Below are 16,260 nucleotides of genomic sequence, written 5' to 3' on the forward strand. Positions count from 1 at the left end.
ACTGGGTGTTGGGTCCTGGGAGTCTTATTATACTGTCTGTTCTCGCAGACTCGCCAGAAACGGGAAACGGCTCCCATGGAGTGAAAATGGCTCAGATGGATTGGAAATTTTAAATGCCGGAAAGAACCTGAGGGTAAAAAAGTAGCCCTCAGTAAGTGTTGGTGCTGGAGGTCAACCACGGTTTCCAAAAGGAAATGTATGCTGAGGCAAAAAAGTGTGTCCTGTAGAGAGGTCTTTGGTCAAACCTTTTAGCTGAGGCTAATTCTTCCAAGAATGGCAATGAGGATATTGTTCCTGAATTAAAGGTAATCTTCCTGAAACACTGCTTTCTGCCCACGCCATTCCTCGCCAAATGGTATCCTTACAGGCTATTCATTGCTTAGTACTTAAAAGAGAGCTCCATCGCCTGCCACTCCAGTCACTCCAGTCATTTCATTCATTCATTCATTCATTCATTCATTCAGCGATTGTAACTACCAGCTCGATTGACCTCAGCCACCATCTCTGTTTGATGTAAAGTGTGGTATCATCGTTTTTACACAGCCAATCTGGAGTTCCTGTCCTGGCACAGTGGAAATGAATCAGAGTAGGAACAATGAGGTTTCGGGTTCTGTCCTTGGCCTCGCTCAGTAGGTTAAGGATCTGGCGTTGCTGTGGCTGTGGCATAGACCGGCAGTTGTAGCTCGGATTGGACCCCTAGCCTGGGAGCTTCCGCATGCCACAGGTGCGGCCCTAAAAAGCAAAAAGAAAGAAAGAAAGAAAGAAATTAGGCTACATACTCCACAGACACCCCTGCCCCCGCGTGCGCGCCCATCCCCAGCTGACAACTTGCCACATTTCTCTGATGTTCTCTCTCTTTTTTTTTTTTTGTCTTTTTGCCTTTTGGGGGCCACTCCCGAGGCATATGGAGGTTCCCAGGCTAGGGGTCCAATCGGAGCTGTAGCTGCCAGCCTACGCCAGAGCCACAGCAACGCGGGATCCAAGCCGCGTCTGAAACCTACACCACAGCTCACGGCAATGCTGGATCCTTACCACTGAGCAAGACCTCAACCTCATGGTTCCTAGTCGGATTCGTTAACCCCTGAGACACGACGGGAACTCCGGGAAGAGAAGGAAGCCCACTTCTCTTCTTTGGCATCTAGTAGGCTAGGAATGACAATGCCCAGGGGTTGCTCCCATTTCTGCCTGGAATTCTGCACTGAGAAGGAGGCAGATTCATTCATTGCCTTTTATTGTCAACCACAATTCTGGGACAATAAAAGGAAAACTGCACTATGGTGTCCTGATATATGTATATACATTCAATCCAAAGAAGTTTATGAACTTCTTTCTTTTCTGAATGATTTCTTATTTTGTTATTCCCCCCTCCTCCAAAAAAAGGAATAAAATGTGGCACTTTTAGGAGCTTTAAGGTTTCGGAATACAAATTTTGGATTTCTTAAACATATCTAAACTCCTCGAATTCCATGAACAGAAAAATGCAGAAAGAATTCCACAGCCTCAGAAAGATATTAAGTCCCAAACATGATGGGAATAGTGTTTGATTTCTTTTCAGTTTACAAAAATATTTTAAAGTTAACTTAATCTTTACAACCAAGCATATGACCTGTGTAGGTCAGATGGAACTATCTCAGTTTTACAGAAAAGAAAACTGTTAGGTTAATGTGTAAGTGTCTGGACTCTAAGGAAGAGCCTTTCAGCTAACTCATCCTTACTCCTTTCCCTGTATCCTTCTCTATAGTGTGGAAATGGTACCTTTTGAGGTGATGCTATTCCAGTCCTCATTTGATTGTTGTAAGGACTAGGGCAATAGTGTACACAAAGTGTTTAGCGTAATGTCTGGTCAGTAGAGAGCTCAGTAATTTAATCTACTGCAGAAAAATGAGACAATTTCGGTTTTTTTCCTACAAAGTACATTATCATTTACTACATTTCTCATTATCAACAATCGTAATCTTGTGGTTAAACTAATACAAATAGCCCTTAAAATGGATCATTTTCTCATTAAAAGGTAAAAGCCTCACTAAGTAAAAATACAGAGGCCTGGTCTAAGTTTAGCTGCTGGATCTTGAAGCATAAAGAATGACAATATTAAGGAAAAAAATGTTGGAGTTCCTACTGTGGATCAGCAGGTTGAGGACCAGACATTGTCTCTGTGAGGATACGGGATCAATCCCCGGCCTTGCTTAGTGGGTTAAGGATTGGGTGTTGCAGCAAGCTGTGGCATAGATCGCAGATGTGGCTCAGATCCAGCGTTGCTGTGGCCATGGCATAGACCGTAGCTGCAGCTCTGATTTGACCCCTAGCCTGGAAACTTCCATATGCCACAGGTGCAGCCTTAAAAAAAGAAAATTAGGGAGTTCCCGTCGTGGCGCAGGGGTTAACAAATCTGACTAGGAGACATGAGGCTGTGGGTTCGATCCCTGACCTTGCTCAGTGAGTTAAGGATCCAGCGTTGCTGTGAGCTGTGGTGTAGGTCACAGACATGGCTGGGATCCCACATTGCTGTGGCCACTGGCGTAGGCCAGTGGCTACAACTCCAATTGGACCCCTAGCCTGGGAACCTCCATATGCCGCAGGAAGCAGCCCTAGAAAAAAGACAAAAAAAAAAAAAAAAATTAGATCAAGGGTCAACAAACCATGGCCATGTTCCAAATCTGTCCCCTTTCCTGTTTATTCTATTTATTTTTTTAAAAATGGACTTCATTTTTGAGAGCAGTTTTAATTTTACAGCAAAATAGATCAGAGAGTACCAAGGGGCCCCATATACTGTTATTCGTTTGAATTTGTCTACACAGAAGGTAAAAAAAAAAAAAACTCCAATAAACTCCATTCTTTCTGGCATTCCAGATATATAATACTTCATTAACCTTCAATTACAGATGCTTTATTTCCAATAGGATGTGTTTGATCATGGATTTTTCAGATGTGCATTGTTTAATTTCCAAACATTTTGGTGCATTTAACTATTGATTTCTAGCTTAATTACAGTGTCCAAAAAACATATTATGACTAATTTCCATTATTGTTATATTTTCTTGCCCAACATGTAGTCCATCTTGGTAAATGTGCTACGTGAACTTGAAAAGCACAGGAATGTAAAATTTGACCTGAGGCTCAACCCTGCTTCCCCAGTCCCCTCCCTATGTTCCCTTGCAGGCCTTGCCCTAACATGCCTCCCGCATGGCTACTTCAGTCTCAGCATCTGCTTTTAGAGGACTAAGACTAACACAAAGCCATTTACTCCCTACTGCCTTTTGTGCAGTTGTTGCAATATATTTATTTGCACATATGTTTTAAGTCCCACAAGACATCATATTTTGTCTTTATTGTTAAGGCTGTTGTTCTTAGAGCACATTGTAGGTTCACAAGGTTCACAGCGAACTTGAGAGGAAGGTACAGAGCTTTCCCATTTGCCTCCACACAGGTATAGCCTTCTCCATTACAACATCCCCCACCAGACTAATACATTTGTTACAAATGATAAACATACGTTATCACCCAGAGTCCATAGTTTACATTACAATTCGTTCTTGGTATTTTGCTTTCTATGGGTTTGGGCAAATGGATAATGATTTGTACCCATCATTATGGTATCATACAGAGTATTTTCACTGCCTTAAAAGATCCTCTGTGCTTCTCCTGTATATCCTTCCCACCCAATCCCAACTCCTAGCAATTGCTGATCTTTTTACTGTCTCTATAGTTTTGCTCTTTTCAGAATTGTCCTATAGTTGGAATCATACCATATGTAGCTTTCTCAGGTTGGCTTCTTTACCTAGTAACATATATTTAAGGTTCCTCCATGTTGTTCATGGCTTGATAATTCATTTCTTTTTAGTGCTATTATTTCACTGTCCATATGTACTACAATTTATCCAATCACTTACTGAAAAACATCTTATTTGCTTCAAGTTTGGGCAATTATGAAAGAGTTACTAATGGTAATGATTAGTTTGTTCTCTATCTCTGTGAGTCTGTTTCTGTTTCATAATTAAGTTATTTGTGTCATATTATAGATTACACATATAAGTGATATCACAAGGTATTGTCTTTATCTTTCTGACTTACTTCATTTAGTATGATAATCTCTAGGTCCATCCATGTTGCTGCAAATGGCATTATTTCATTCTTTTTTAATCAAGTAATGTTCGATTGCATATATGTACCACATTTTCTTTATCCTTTCATCTGTCAGTGGACATTTACATTGTTTCTGTGTCCTTTTGCACCACATCCTTGCCAGCATTTGGTGTGTTCCAGATTTTGGCCATAATAGGTGTGTAGTGGTATCTCATTGTTTTAGTTTGCATTTCCCTGATGCTACATTGTGTGGAGCATCTTCTCATATGTTTATTTGCTATCTGCCTATCTTGCCTGGTGTGGTATCTGTTAAAGTCTTTGGCCCATTTTAAAGTAGATCGTTTGTTTTCTTGTTGAGATTTAAAAGTTTTTTGGGACTTCCCGTGTGGCTCACAACATAACTACTCAGCGTTACTTCTACAGTGGCTGTGGCTGGACCCCTAGCCTGAGAACCTCCATATGCTGCAGGTGCGGCCACTTGTTTAAAAAAAAATAAAAATTAAAAAAAAATAAAAGTTTTTTGCATGTGTGGATTTGACAAAATCCAACACCAAATTCTGATAAAAATCCTTCAGACACTGGGCATAGAGGAAACCTAGTTCAACATAATAAAGGCCATGTATGACAAACCCACAGCTAACGTCATTCTCAATGGTGAAAAGCTGATAGAATTCCCACTGAGATTAGGAACAAGACAAGGATGTCTGCTCTCACCACTACTCTTCAACATAGTTTTGGAAGTCCTAGCCACAGCAATCAGAGAAGTAAAAGAAATAAAAGGAATCCAAACTGGAAAGGAAGAAGTAAAATTATCACTATTTGCAGATGACATGATCCTATACCTAGAGAATCCTAACGATGCAACCAGAAAACTGTCAGAGCTCATCAATGAATTTGGTAAAGTCACAGGATACAAAATTAATACACAGAAATTGATGGCATTTCTATACACTAACAATGAAAGATCAGAAAGAGAAATTAGGAAACCAATCCCGTTTACCATCACCTCCAAAAGAATAAAATACCTAGGAGTAAAGCTACCTAAAGAGACAAAAGAACTGTACTCTGAAAACTATAAGACACTGATGAAAGAAATCAAAGATGACACAAATAGATGGAAAGACATACCATACTCTTGGATTGGAAGAGTTAATATTATCAAAATGACTATACTACCCAGGCAATCTACAGAGTCAGTGCAATCCCTATCAAAGTACTAAGGAAGGACATTTGTCACAGAACTTGAATAAAATATTTTAAAGTTTGGCTGAAAGCACAAAAGACCCAAAATAGCCAAAGAAAAAATCCTGAAAAAGAAAAATGGAGCTGGAGGAATCAGGCTCCCTGACTTCACACTATACTACAAAGCTACAGTCATCAAAACCATATGGTGCTGGCACAAAGACAGAAATATAGATTAGTGGAACAGGATAGAAAGCCCAGAATTAAACCCATGCACCTACAGTCAACTCATCTATGACAAAGGAGGCAAGAATATACAATGGAGAAAAGACAGCCCCTTCAATAAGTGTTGCTGGGGAAACAGGACAACCACATGGAAAAGAAGGAAATTAGAACACTCCCTAACACCATACACAAAAATAAGCTCAACTTTGATTAAAGACCTAGATATAAGGCCAGACACTATCAAACTCTTAGAGGAAAACATAGACCAAACACTCTCTGACATAAACAACAGCAACATCTTCTCAGATCCACCTCTTAGAGTCATGACTGTAAAAACAAAAATAAACAGATGGGACCTAATCAAACTTCAAAGTTTCTACACAGCAAAGGAAACCCTAAACAAAACAAAAAGATAACCCACAGAATGGGAGAAAATCTTTGCAAATGAATTGACTGACAAGGGATTAATTTCCAAAATTTGTAAACACCTTCTGCAGCTCCATACCAAAAAAACCAAATAACCCCATCAAAAAATGGGCAGAAGATCTAAACAGACAGTTCTCCAAAGAAGACATACAGATGGCCAAAAAACACATGAAAAAATGTTCAACATCACTCATCATTAGAGAAATGCAAATCAAAACCACTATGAGGTACCACCTTACACCTGCCAAAATGGCCATCATCCAAAAGTCTACAAACAATAAGTGCTGGAGAGGGTGTGGAGAAAAAGGAACCCTAGTACACTGTTGGTGGGATTGTAAATTGGTGCAACCACTGTGGAAAACAGGATGGAGATTCCTCAGAAAACTCAACATAGAACTACCATTTGATCCAGCAATCCCACTGCTGGGCATCTATCCAGAGAAAACCATGACTTGAAAAGACACATGTACTCCAATGTTCATTGCAGCACTATATACAATAGTCAAGACATGGAAACAACCTAAATGTCCATTGACAGAGGAGTGGCTAAAGAAGACGTGGTACGTATACACAATGGAATATTACTCAGCCATTAAAAGGAAAGAAATAATGGCACTTTTAGCAACATGGATGGACCTAGAAATTATCATGTTAAGTGAAGTCAGTCAGACAATGAGACATAAACATCAACTGCTATCACGTACATGTGGAATCTGAAAAAAGGACACAATGAACTTTTTTCCAGAACAGATACTGACTCACAGACTTTGAAAAACTTATGGTTTCCAAATGAGATATGTTGGGGGTTAGGGAGATGCACTGAGGGTTTGGGATGGAAATGCTGTAAAATTTGGTTGCGATGATTGTTGTACACCTATAAATGTAACCAAATTCATTAAGTAATTAAAAAAATAAAATAGAATTTCTTTGCATACTTTGAATAATCATCCTTTAGCAGATAGGTCTATTGTAAATATTTTCCTCCAGTCTGTGGCTTGTCTCCTCATTCTCTTAACACTATCTCTTAGGAGCAGAAATTTTTAATGTTATCAAGTTCAGCTTACCAATTACTTCTTTCATGGATTATGTGTTGGTGGTGCATTTATTTAAAAAGGCATTTCCATACCAAGGTCAACTATGTTTTCTTTTTTTAATTTATTTTTTATTTTTTATTTTCTTTTTTTTTAGGGCCGCACCTGTGGCATGTGGAGGTTCCCAGGCTAGGGACTGAATCTCAGCTGCAGTCACTGGCCTACGCCACAGCCACAGTAACACCAGATCTGAGCTTCGTCTGTGACCTACATCACAGCTCATGGCAATGCCAGATCCTATAACCCACTGAATGAGGCCACAGATCAAACCTGCATCCTCATGAATGCTAGTCAGATTTGTTTCTGCTGAGCATGATGGGAACTCCCTCAGCTTTGTTTTCTCTGATATTGTATTCTAGGAGTTTCATCATTTTGTATTTTACATTTAGATTTGTGATATACTTTAAGTTAATTTTGTGTGAGGTCTGTTTATAAATTCAAATTTTGCTGTTGTTTCATCACCATTTGTTAAGACTGTCTTTTCTTCATTGTATTTCTGTCCTCCTTTGTCAAAGATTGATCAACCATATGGATTTATATTTGGGTTCCCTATTTTGTTCCATTGTTCTATTTGTCTATTCTTTCAAGACTACTACGCTGTTGTGATTACTCTGCCTTTATAGCCATAAATTTGGGTAGCATCAATCCTTCAGTTTTGTTCTTCTCCTTTAATATTTAGGTGGTTATTCTTGGTCTTTCACTTCTTCATATAAACCTTAGAATTATTAAATATGTATTTGGAGGTCATACATATTATATATATATGTGGTATCTAGGTTTCCAGATGAGGAATTGAACCCGGGGCCATAGAGGTGAAAGTGCCAGGTCCTAACCACTAGACCACCAGCGAACTCCCTGTATATATATTTTGATATCCAAAAGTTGACTTGCTGGGACCTTGATTGGAATTACATTGAATCTATAGGTCAAGTTGGGACAAAGAACATCCTAACAATATTGACTCTTTCTGTACGTGAATATGGAATATATCTCTCTACTTATTTAGCTCCTCTTTGATTTCTTTCATCAATGTTTTGTATTTTTCCTCATAGAGATCTTGTACATACTTTGTTAGATTTATAACTAAGTTATTCATTTTTGGGGTGCTAGAATGGGCTATGATTGGATACACTTACCCCTCAGTATCCACAGGGGATTGGTTCCAGGACCCCCCTGTGGATACCAAAATTCTCAGACACACAATCCCTTGTATAAAATGGCGTATATTTGCATTTAACCCAAACACATTCTTCAATGTACTTTAAATGGTTTCTAGATTACTTATAATACCTAATACAATGCAAATGTTATGTAAATAGTAAATACAAGGTAAACGCAAAATAAATAGTTGCCAGAGTGCAGCAAATGGTCAAGTTTTTCTTTGGGGAACTTCCTGAATTTTTTTTTTCTGAGTGTTTTCAGTGTGTGAATGGTTGATGTCATGGTAGTGGAACCAGAAAATGCATATGGTCAGCTGGATTTCCTTCCCCACATGAACCACTAGAATGGGCTGGAGTAGGGTATTTCTCTCCCCTAGGTCTTTTAGGCTCTGGTAAAACCCCGATAGTTTAGGCTCTGGTGAAATCATTTCTCTTGAGGGCAGGACTTGATAAGAAGAACAGAATGCCCTGGCATGTTTCAAAATGGTTCTATAGATAGCAGTTATTTCTGGGAATTATATTTGGGAAGTTAGATTTGTTCATTAGTACCTTCTCTCTTGAGGTGTAAGATCTCTCTTAGGGATCCTCTCGAAAGTAATCCTTTTGAAAGTAAAATATTTAATACTTTGTGTTCAGCTTATGTCAAATATCACTCTCATATCACTTTCCATTTCCTTGGATTACTTGTTTTGATCCTCAACTAAGAAACTGTGTGTGTGTTGACACTAAATGGATGATACTCTGGTATTTGAAGCAGTTACAAAGTTGTGAGCCTTGAGTTCTTCAGCAGTACTGCTAATTAAAAGACATTTTTATGGTAAATGGTATGAGGAAAAACCTGTTTGTGGGATTTCATAGCTGTTCAATAGAATCATTTATCAAGTGATAAGTATACTTGCATAATAATTAATTCCTGAGCTTCTGTTACGTGACAAATGCTAGTTCCTTTGCTAAAGTGCTTGGCATTTATTTCTAATTCCCCCTCCTACTGCTGGAAGAATGAGGGGATTTTTCTCCAATATTCATTTGAGAACCCTGATTGTCTTCCTGGAGGTAAAACTCACAAAGGGGGGGGTCCCCTATGTCTGGGCCCCCCAGAATTTTTAATTCACAGACTTGTCCACTCTGAGCCTCCAGCAATTCATCAGCTGTAGTTCTGGCTTTTCTACCATCCTTGGAGGTTTCGTTTCTGCTCCATTAGAATTCTCTGTATGCCCCTGTCTGTCTCTCCAATATAGGGAGCAACAGTTTGCCCTCTGACCTCACTTCTATAGATCTAAGAAGAGTGGTTGAATTTTCAGTTTATTCAGCTTTTCATTTGTTAGAACTAAGTAGCAACTTCCAGACTCCTTATAGGCTGGATCATAAACTGGAAGACTACCTCTGCTTTTTTAAAGTTTTTTGGAACATAGTCACATCCATTCATTTATGAGTTCTCTCTGGAAGAGTTGAGTAGTTGCAACAGAGAGCACAAGGCCTTTAAAGTCTAAAATATATCCTATCGGTTATTTTCATAAAAAGTTGGCCATTGGAGTTCCCGTCTTGGCTCAGTGGAAACGAATCTGACTAGGAACCAAGAGGCTGAAGGTTTGATCCCTGGCCTCGATCAGTGGGTTAAGGATCTGGCATTGCTGTGGCTGTGGTGCAGGCTTGCAGCTGTAGCTCCAATTAGACCCCTAGTCTGGGAATCTCTATATGCTGCGGATGCAGCCCTAAAAAGGGGGAAAAAAAAAAAAAAAGAAGTTGGTCAGCACCTGACCTAGATCACAAAATCTCTTAAGTAAAAACAGCTTTATTCTGATTGGTTTATAGAGGCTAAATAGTACTAACATAAATGTAATATTCCTAGAATTCTTTGAAGGTAAAGAAATTGAGCTGTATAGTAGCTTTTTAAAGAAAAAAAAAAGCACTTTCTCACAGAAACTGCTAAGTCATAAGCATTTTTGTTTTGTTTGTTGTTTAGGGCTGCACCTGAAGCATATGGTGGTTCCCAGGCTAGGGGTCGAATCAGAATTGAAGGTGTCAGCCTAACCAAAGCTCAAAGCAATGCCAGATCCTTTAACCCACTGAGTGAGACCAGGGATCAAACCTGCATCCTCATGGATACTAGTTTGTTTCATAACCTCCTGAGCCACAATGGGAATTCTCATAAGCATTTTTATTTATTTTTATTTTATTATTTTATTTTTGCTTTTTAGGGCCACACCTGCAGCACATGGAGGTTCCCAGGCTAGGGGTCAAATCAGAGCTACAGCTGCCAGCCTACACCACAGCCACAGTAACGCGGGATCCGAGCCACGTCTGCAACCTACACCACAGTTCATGGCAATGCCAGATCCTTAACCCACTGAACGAGGCCAGGAATAGAACCTGAAACCTCATCGTTCCTAGTTGGATTCGTTTCCACTGAGCCCATGATGGGAACTCCTCCCATAAGCATTTTTATAGAAGAATACAAAATCCAGGAGTTCCCGTCATGGCTCAGCAGTTAATGAACCCAACTAGCGTCCATGAGGTCGAGAGTTCAATACCTGGTCTCCCTCAATGGGTTAAGGATCCGGTGTTGCCTTGAGCTGTGGTGTAGGTCGCAGACACAGCTGGAATCCTGCATCTGTGGCTGTGGCATAGGCCGGTGGCTACAGCTCTGATTCAACCCCTAGCCTGGGAACCTCCGTATGCCACCTGTGCGGCCCTTAAAAAAAAAAAAAAAAGAAAAAAGAAAAGAAAAGAAAAGAAAAATAAAAAAGAATACAAAATTCTTGGGGAAATCATACTTGTTCGACAGTTCGGATTTTTTTTTTTTTTTTTTTTTTTTGGTCTTTTTAGGGCCGCATCTGTGGCATGTGGAAGTTCCCAGGCTAGGGGTTGAATAGGAGCTGTAGCTGCCGGCCTACACCACAGTCACAGCAGCGCTGCATCCTTAACCCACTGAGCGAGGCCAGGAGTGGAACCTGTATCCTCATGGGTACTCGTCAGGTTCTTTAACCACTGAGCTATGATGGGAACGCCTAGATTTTTTGTTTTGTTTTGTTTTGTTTTGGTCATTTTTGCTATTTCTTTGGGCCGCTCCCACGGCATATGGAGGTTCCCAGGCTAGGGGGTCTAATCTGAGCTGCAGCCACCGGCCTACGCCAGAGCCACAGCAACTCGGGATCCGAGCCGCGTCTGCGACCTACACCACAGCTCACGGAACGCCGGATCGTTAACCCACTGAGCAAGGGCAGGGATCGAACCCGCAACCTCATGGTTCCTAGTCGGATTCGTCAACCACTGCACCACGACGGGAACTCCGCCTAGATTTTTTTTAATCTTTAAATTTGTTCCCTGGATTTGTCTTCTCATAAAGAGTAGTTAATCTGAACTTCCTGACCTTTTTAATGGCCTCACCTGCAGTATATGGAAGGTCCCAGGCCATGAATTGAATCTGAGCCACAGCTGGTGGCAATACTGGATCCTTTAACCCACTGCTGCCAGGCCAGGGATCAAACCCACACCTCTGCAGCAACCCAAGCCACTGCAGTCGGATTCTTAACCCACTGCACCAGAGCACAAACTCCTGAACTTATTATACCATGTTATTGATCAGATAAGTTTACTCCCGTATAATGCTTAAAATTAGGAAAAATATAAAATTGTATGTTCAACAATTTAGAACTGTAGTCAACTCTCACTATCCAAGGGGAATTGGTTCCAGGACCTGCTAATTATACCAAATCCTGATGGTGCTCCAGTCCCGTAGTTGGCTTTCCATATCCACAGTTCCACATCTGTGGATTCAGCCAACTACCAACCGTGTAGTACTGTATATATTTCTTGAAAATATCCTCATATAAATGTACCCCCACAGCCCAAACTGTGGGGTCAACTGTATATAAATTCTGATGAACTATTTATGTCAATATTAATTATGATCTGTAGTGTGTCCTTCCAAGATCCTTAGTTAACTTTAACAGTTGGAAATAATATTAAATCAGGTTAATCAAGATAACTTCTAAGTAACATGGAACACAAAAACATATGTCACTGTGTTTCACAGTGTGCCATATATATATAATGTGTATACAGATGCATATCTTTTATATACACACTATATATATGCATAAATACATACATATTACATACACATATATACCCACTAAAATGTATTTTACTGTATGTACATATACATATATATGTATACGTTATATATATAAAAGATAGACTGATTTGACTATCTGAAGGTTAAAATTTTGTAGACGGAAAAATACATCATAAACCAAGCTGAAAGAAAAATGATGGTCTGGGAGAAAATATTCGTAATATAGCTGACAAAACAGAGGTACTATCCCTATTATACAAAGAAATCCTACAAACTGATTTTTAGAAAAAACAACTTAATTTTTCTTTAATGAGAAAAGCATATGCACAGGTCATAAACAAAAGAGGAAATGCAAGGGCAAACAAATATGTTAAAAATATGCTCAACCTTGGAGTTCCCGTCATGGCTCAGTGGTTAATGAATCAACTAGGAATCATGAGGTTGCGGGTTCGATCCCTGACCTTGCTCAATGGGTTAAGGATCCAGCATTGCCATGAACTGTGGTGTAGGTTGTGGCTCGAATCACGCGTTGCTGTGCCTATGGCGTAAGCTGGCGGCTACAGATCCGATTAGACCCCTAGCCTGGGAACCTCCATATGCCGTGGGAGTGCCCCAAGAAATGGCAAAAAGATTAAAAAAAAAAAAAATGCTCAACCTCACTGGTAGTCAGGAAAGTGAACATCAAAACAATGAGATACGGTTTTTCTCACCAATCAGACTGGCAAAATGTAAAGACAGGATAAATGCTGATGATAGGAACAAGTATCGGCAAATATTGCTGATGAGCTTATGCGATATTTGAAGGAAATAATCTTTGTAAAATAATCTGTTGGTATAAATTATAATTAAAAATACACATAGTCTGTCTTACACCCAAAGGTTTGTGCATCCTACTCTCCCACCTCTATCTGGCTCCTCCCTGCCACCACTGGTAACCTCTAGTTTGTTTTCTATATCAGTCTGCTTCTTTTGTGTTATATTTATTACTTTGTTGTATTTTTTAGATTTCATATATAAGTGATATCACATAGTATTTGTATTTCTCTGCTTGACTTATTTCACTTAGCATGGCACCCTCCAAGTTCATCCATGTTGCTTCAAATGGCAAAATTTTTTACTCTTTTATGGCTGAGTAGTAAGATAGGCTAAAGGATGTATTGCACAACATGGGGAATCTAGCCAATACTTCGTAATAACTGTAAATGGAAAGTAACCTTTAAAAATTTTTTTAATTTTAAAAAATACACATAGTCTTTAACACAGGGATCTTATTTTGGAATTGCATTACATTTTCCAAGTGAATAATTCTCACCAGCTACTTTTCATTTAACACGTGGACTATATTTTGTCTATTTAGACAGTATTATTTTCACTGGCATTTGCGATTTCTAAAAAAAGTGGTTGATAAATCCTAAAGCAGAACCAAATACTATAAGGCTGAATAGCAATGATCCAGTGCTGGGTTGGGGAGGTGGTGGGAGTTTGTGTTGTGGGTAGAGATGAGGGAAGAAAGACTACATAAAGTCTTATTTGGAAACTAAGATAGATTGGGATAAGAACACTCCAGAGGCAATTGTCAGTTCCTGTCCTGAACATTGAATAGTAGCTATTAAATCAAATCCTTTATGTTGGATTCCTAAAAACAGTGTTTTGTGAAAGCCTGCAGAGAATATTAGAACAGTATTTTGCCTTAGAGAGAAAAAAGATAGGGAAATCCATCGTACCAGCTCTTCTCTGTCAAAACCAGATACCATCCAGAATCCAGGCAATCCTGGGGCTCAGAGATAGTGCTAGTAATGTTCTTAAATCAAAATGTTGAGATAAGCCATTATTATTACTGGAATGACACCAGTTCTACCAAATTTATTCTCCTAAAAGTGTGCTTTGGGACACTTTTACCATTCCCCGAATTTTCAGGCTGATATGCTGGCAAAAATCCAACTTTTAACATTCACTACACAGTTATACGATAGGAAAACACTGAATTTCTGGTTGACTTGTAAAGGTGTCGCAAGACATGTTTCTATAATATTTTCTTAGCCTCTTTGCTGAAAACTCCATCTTGTCCGGCTTTACTTTATCCCATCTTCCTGCTTGGAAAACAGTTGTCATGCTGGTAAATGACTTAAGCTTAAGAACAAAGACCTAAAGGCATAAGTTATTCATAGGGTCAGCTGAATGAGGACTTAATGCGTTGGTCTAGGCACGCTGAACCTGTGCAGATTGGCACGCCGTTTGCACAGCATGATACGTCTTCTTAAGAATAAAAGAAAGAGGAGCCTCATGGCCCCAAGGGGTTTATGAAGGGTCCTTAGCAGGATATGCATTAGCAAGGAGAACCGAGGTGCAAGCCTAGGCGTGCCGTCTACGGAAGCACAATGGTGATTCTCTAGATGCTATGCATAGATAGCTGAGGCCAAGCTTCCTCAAATGCTAATGATTGTTAAATGCCTAAAGGTCAGAATAAAAGCTTAATCAGCAACCGGCTAGGTGACTTTTAAAATAACTTCAGCTCCGATTAGACCCCTAACCTTGGACACTCCATATGCCGCAGGAGTGGCCCTAGAAAAGGCAAAAAACAAATAAAATAAAATAACTTAAAAAAAAAAAACCCTATATCCTGCACCTACAACCCCCTTCTCACTAATCCTAAATAACACAATAAAAGCAGTGTGGTTTCTTGAGGTGGTGCTCTTGGTCCCTGAGACCTTGAGTCCCCAGGTTCAGCTTTACTTAAGTGACTGTGTCTTGTTTTATGTTAACTTTTTCCTTAAGTTTCACAGTGAAACTCTTTAAAGTTTATAAATTCTAAGTAATTCTCAGTAAAAACTAAAAAATGCTCCTGAACGAAAATATCAGCTCAATAAAAGCAGTATAGTCACGTGTGAGTATGTGAGTGTGTGCTAGAAAGGAGCACCAGTGCTTTTCCTTCTTTGCAGATTATTCATTTCAGTTATTCCTTCTGGGGTTTCACACTGGAAAGAAGTTCTCAGCACCTGTCTCAAGGCTCAGCAGGAGACTGGTCTTTCATCTAAGGACAATGAAGCCCTTATGGGGGCAATTTAAAGGCTGCATCCAGGATTTGTATTACCAAGGTAGCAGCCAGTAGGAGGGTGTGACCAGGCGGTGGCTCTATACTGGTGCTTGGCAGGACTAAGCAGGCATGATTGGAATTGTTGGGGGGACCCAGTGAGGGAAGAGAAGGGCCTTTAGTACAGACATATGCTGGCCACTGCATAACCATAGGCGGGGCGCCATTTTCAAATGCCATGATGTGACTGGCATCTGGGGTATAGAGCAAGGTCTCCATTTGGAGAGAGAGGCAGATTTGCAAATTATGGGGTAGTTAGGAAAATGTCTTTATCTGTATAGGTTTAATTCAGCATAATTAACTCTGGGAAGAGGAATGTAACCCCCATTTTATAGATGAGGAAACAGAAGCACTGAAAGTTAACATAAAAACTGGTCTTCGGTAGTTTATTGATCCTTTTCCTGATCTATCAAGTAATCTTTTTCTCAGGCATTAAATGTACCCTTGTGCCCAGATGACAGACCCTTCAATAATTCCAAATACACTCAGCTTACATCCCCTCTCCAAGATGGTGAAACAGTATCTCATATTCCATATTTCATTCTTCCTTCCACATTTCACCTGCCTTCTCTATCAGTCCTGCTCACCAGCTTTTTCCCACAATTAATAGGTAATTATCTTATTTTTTAAAATCTCTATATAAGTATGAATATATAATAGTTGGGCCTTAAAAATGTCCTTATCCTGGAGTTCCCGTCGTGGCGCAGTGGTTGACAAATCTAACTAGGAACCATGAGGTTGCGGGTTCAATCCCTGGCCTTGCTCAGTGGGTTAAGGATCTGGTGTTGCCGTGAGCTGTGGTGTAGGTCGCAGACACGGCTTGGATCCTGCGTTGCTGTAGCTCTGGTGTAGACCGGTGGCTACAGCTCTGATTCAACCCCTAGCCTGGGAACCTCCATATGCCACAGGAGTGGCCCAAGAAAT

At 39.8% G+C, this 16,260-nt stretch overlaps 1 protein-coding gene across 1 annotated transcript in view; it reads left to right on the forward strand.

The window, feature by feature from the left end:
• Positions 1-4,456: 4,456 nt before the first annotated feature.
• PHF3 (PHD finger protein 3) overlaps positions 4,457-16,260 on the forward strand; it is a 1,103,753-nt gene continuing 1,091,949 nt past the window's right edge. Inside the window, exon 1 of the mRNA XM_084958279.1 lies at positions 4,457-4,511. The gene's annotated coding sequence lies outside the window, so the exon portion shown is untranslated. The remainder of the gene's footprint in view (positions 4,512-16,260) is intronic.

This window comes from Sus scrofa, chromosome 1 (genome assembly GCF_054392235.1).
Source record: "Sus scrofa isolate SSC_HxYL_T2T_F1_AM1 chromosome 1, Sscrofa_HxYL_maternal_Yorkshire_Landrace_v2.0, whole genome shotgun sequence".
NCBI lineage: Eukaryota > Metazoa > Chordata > Mammalia > Artiodactyla > Suidae > Sus > Sus scrofa.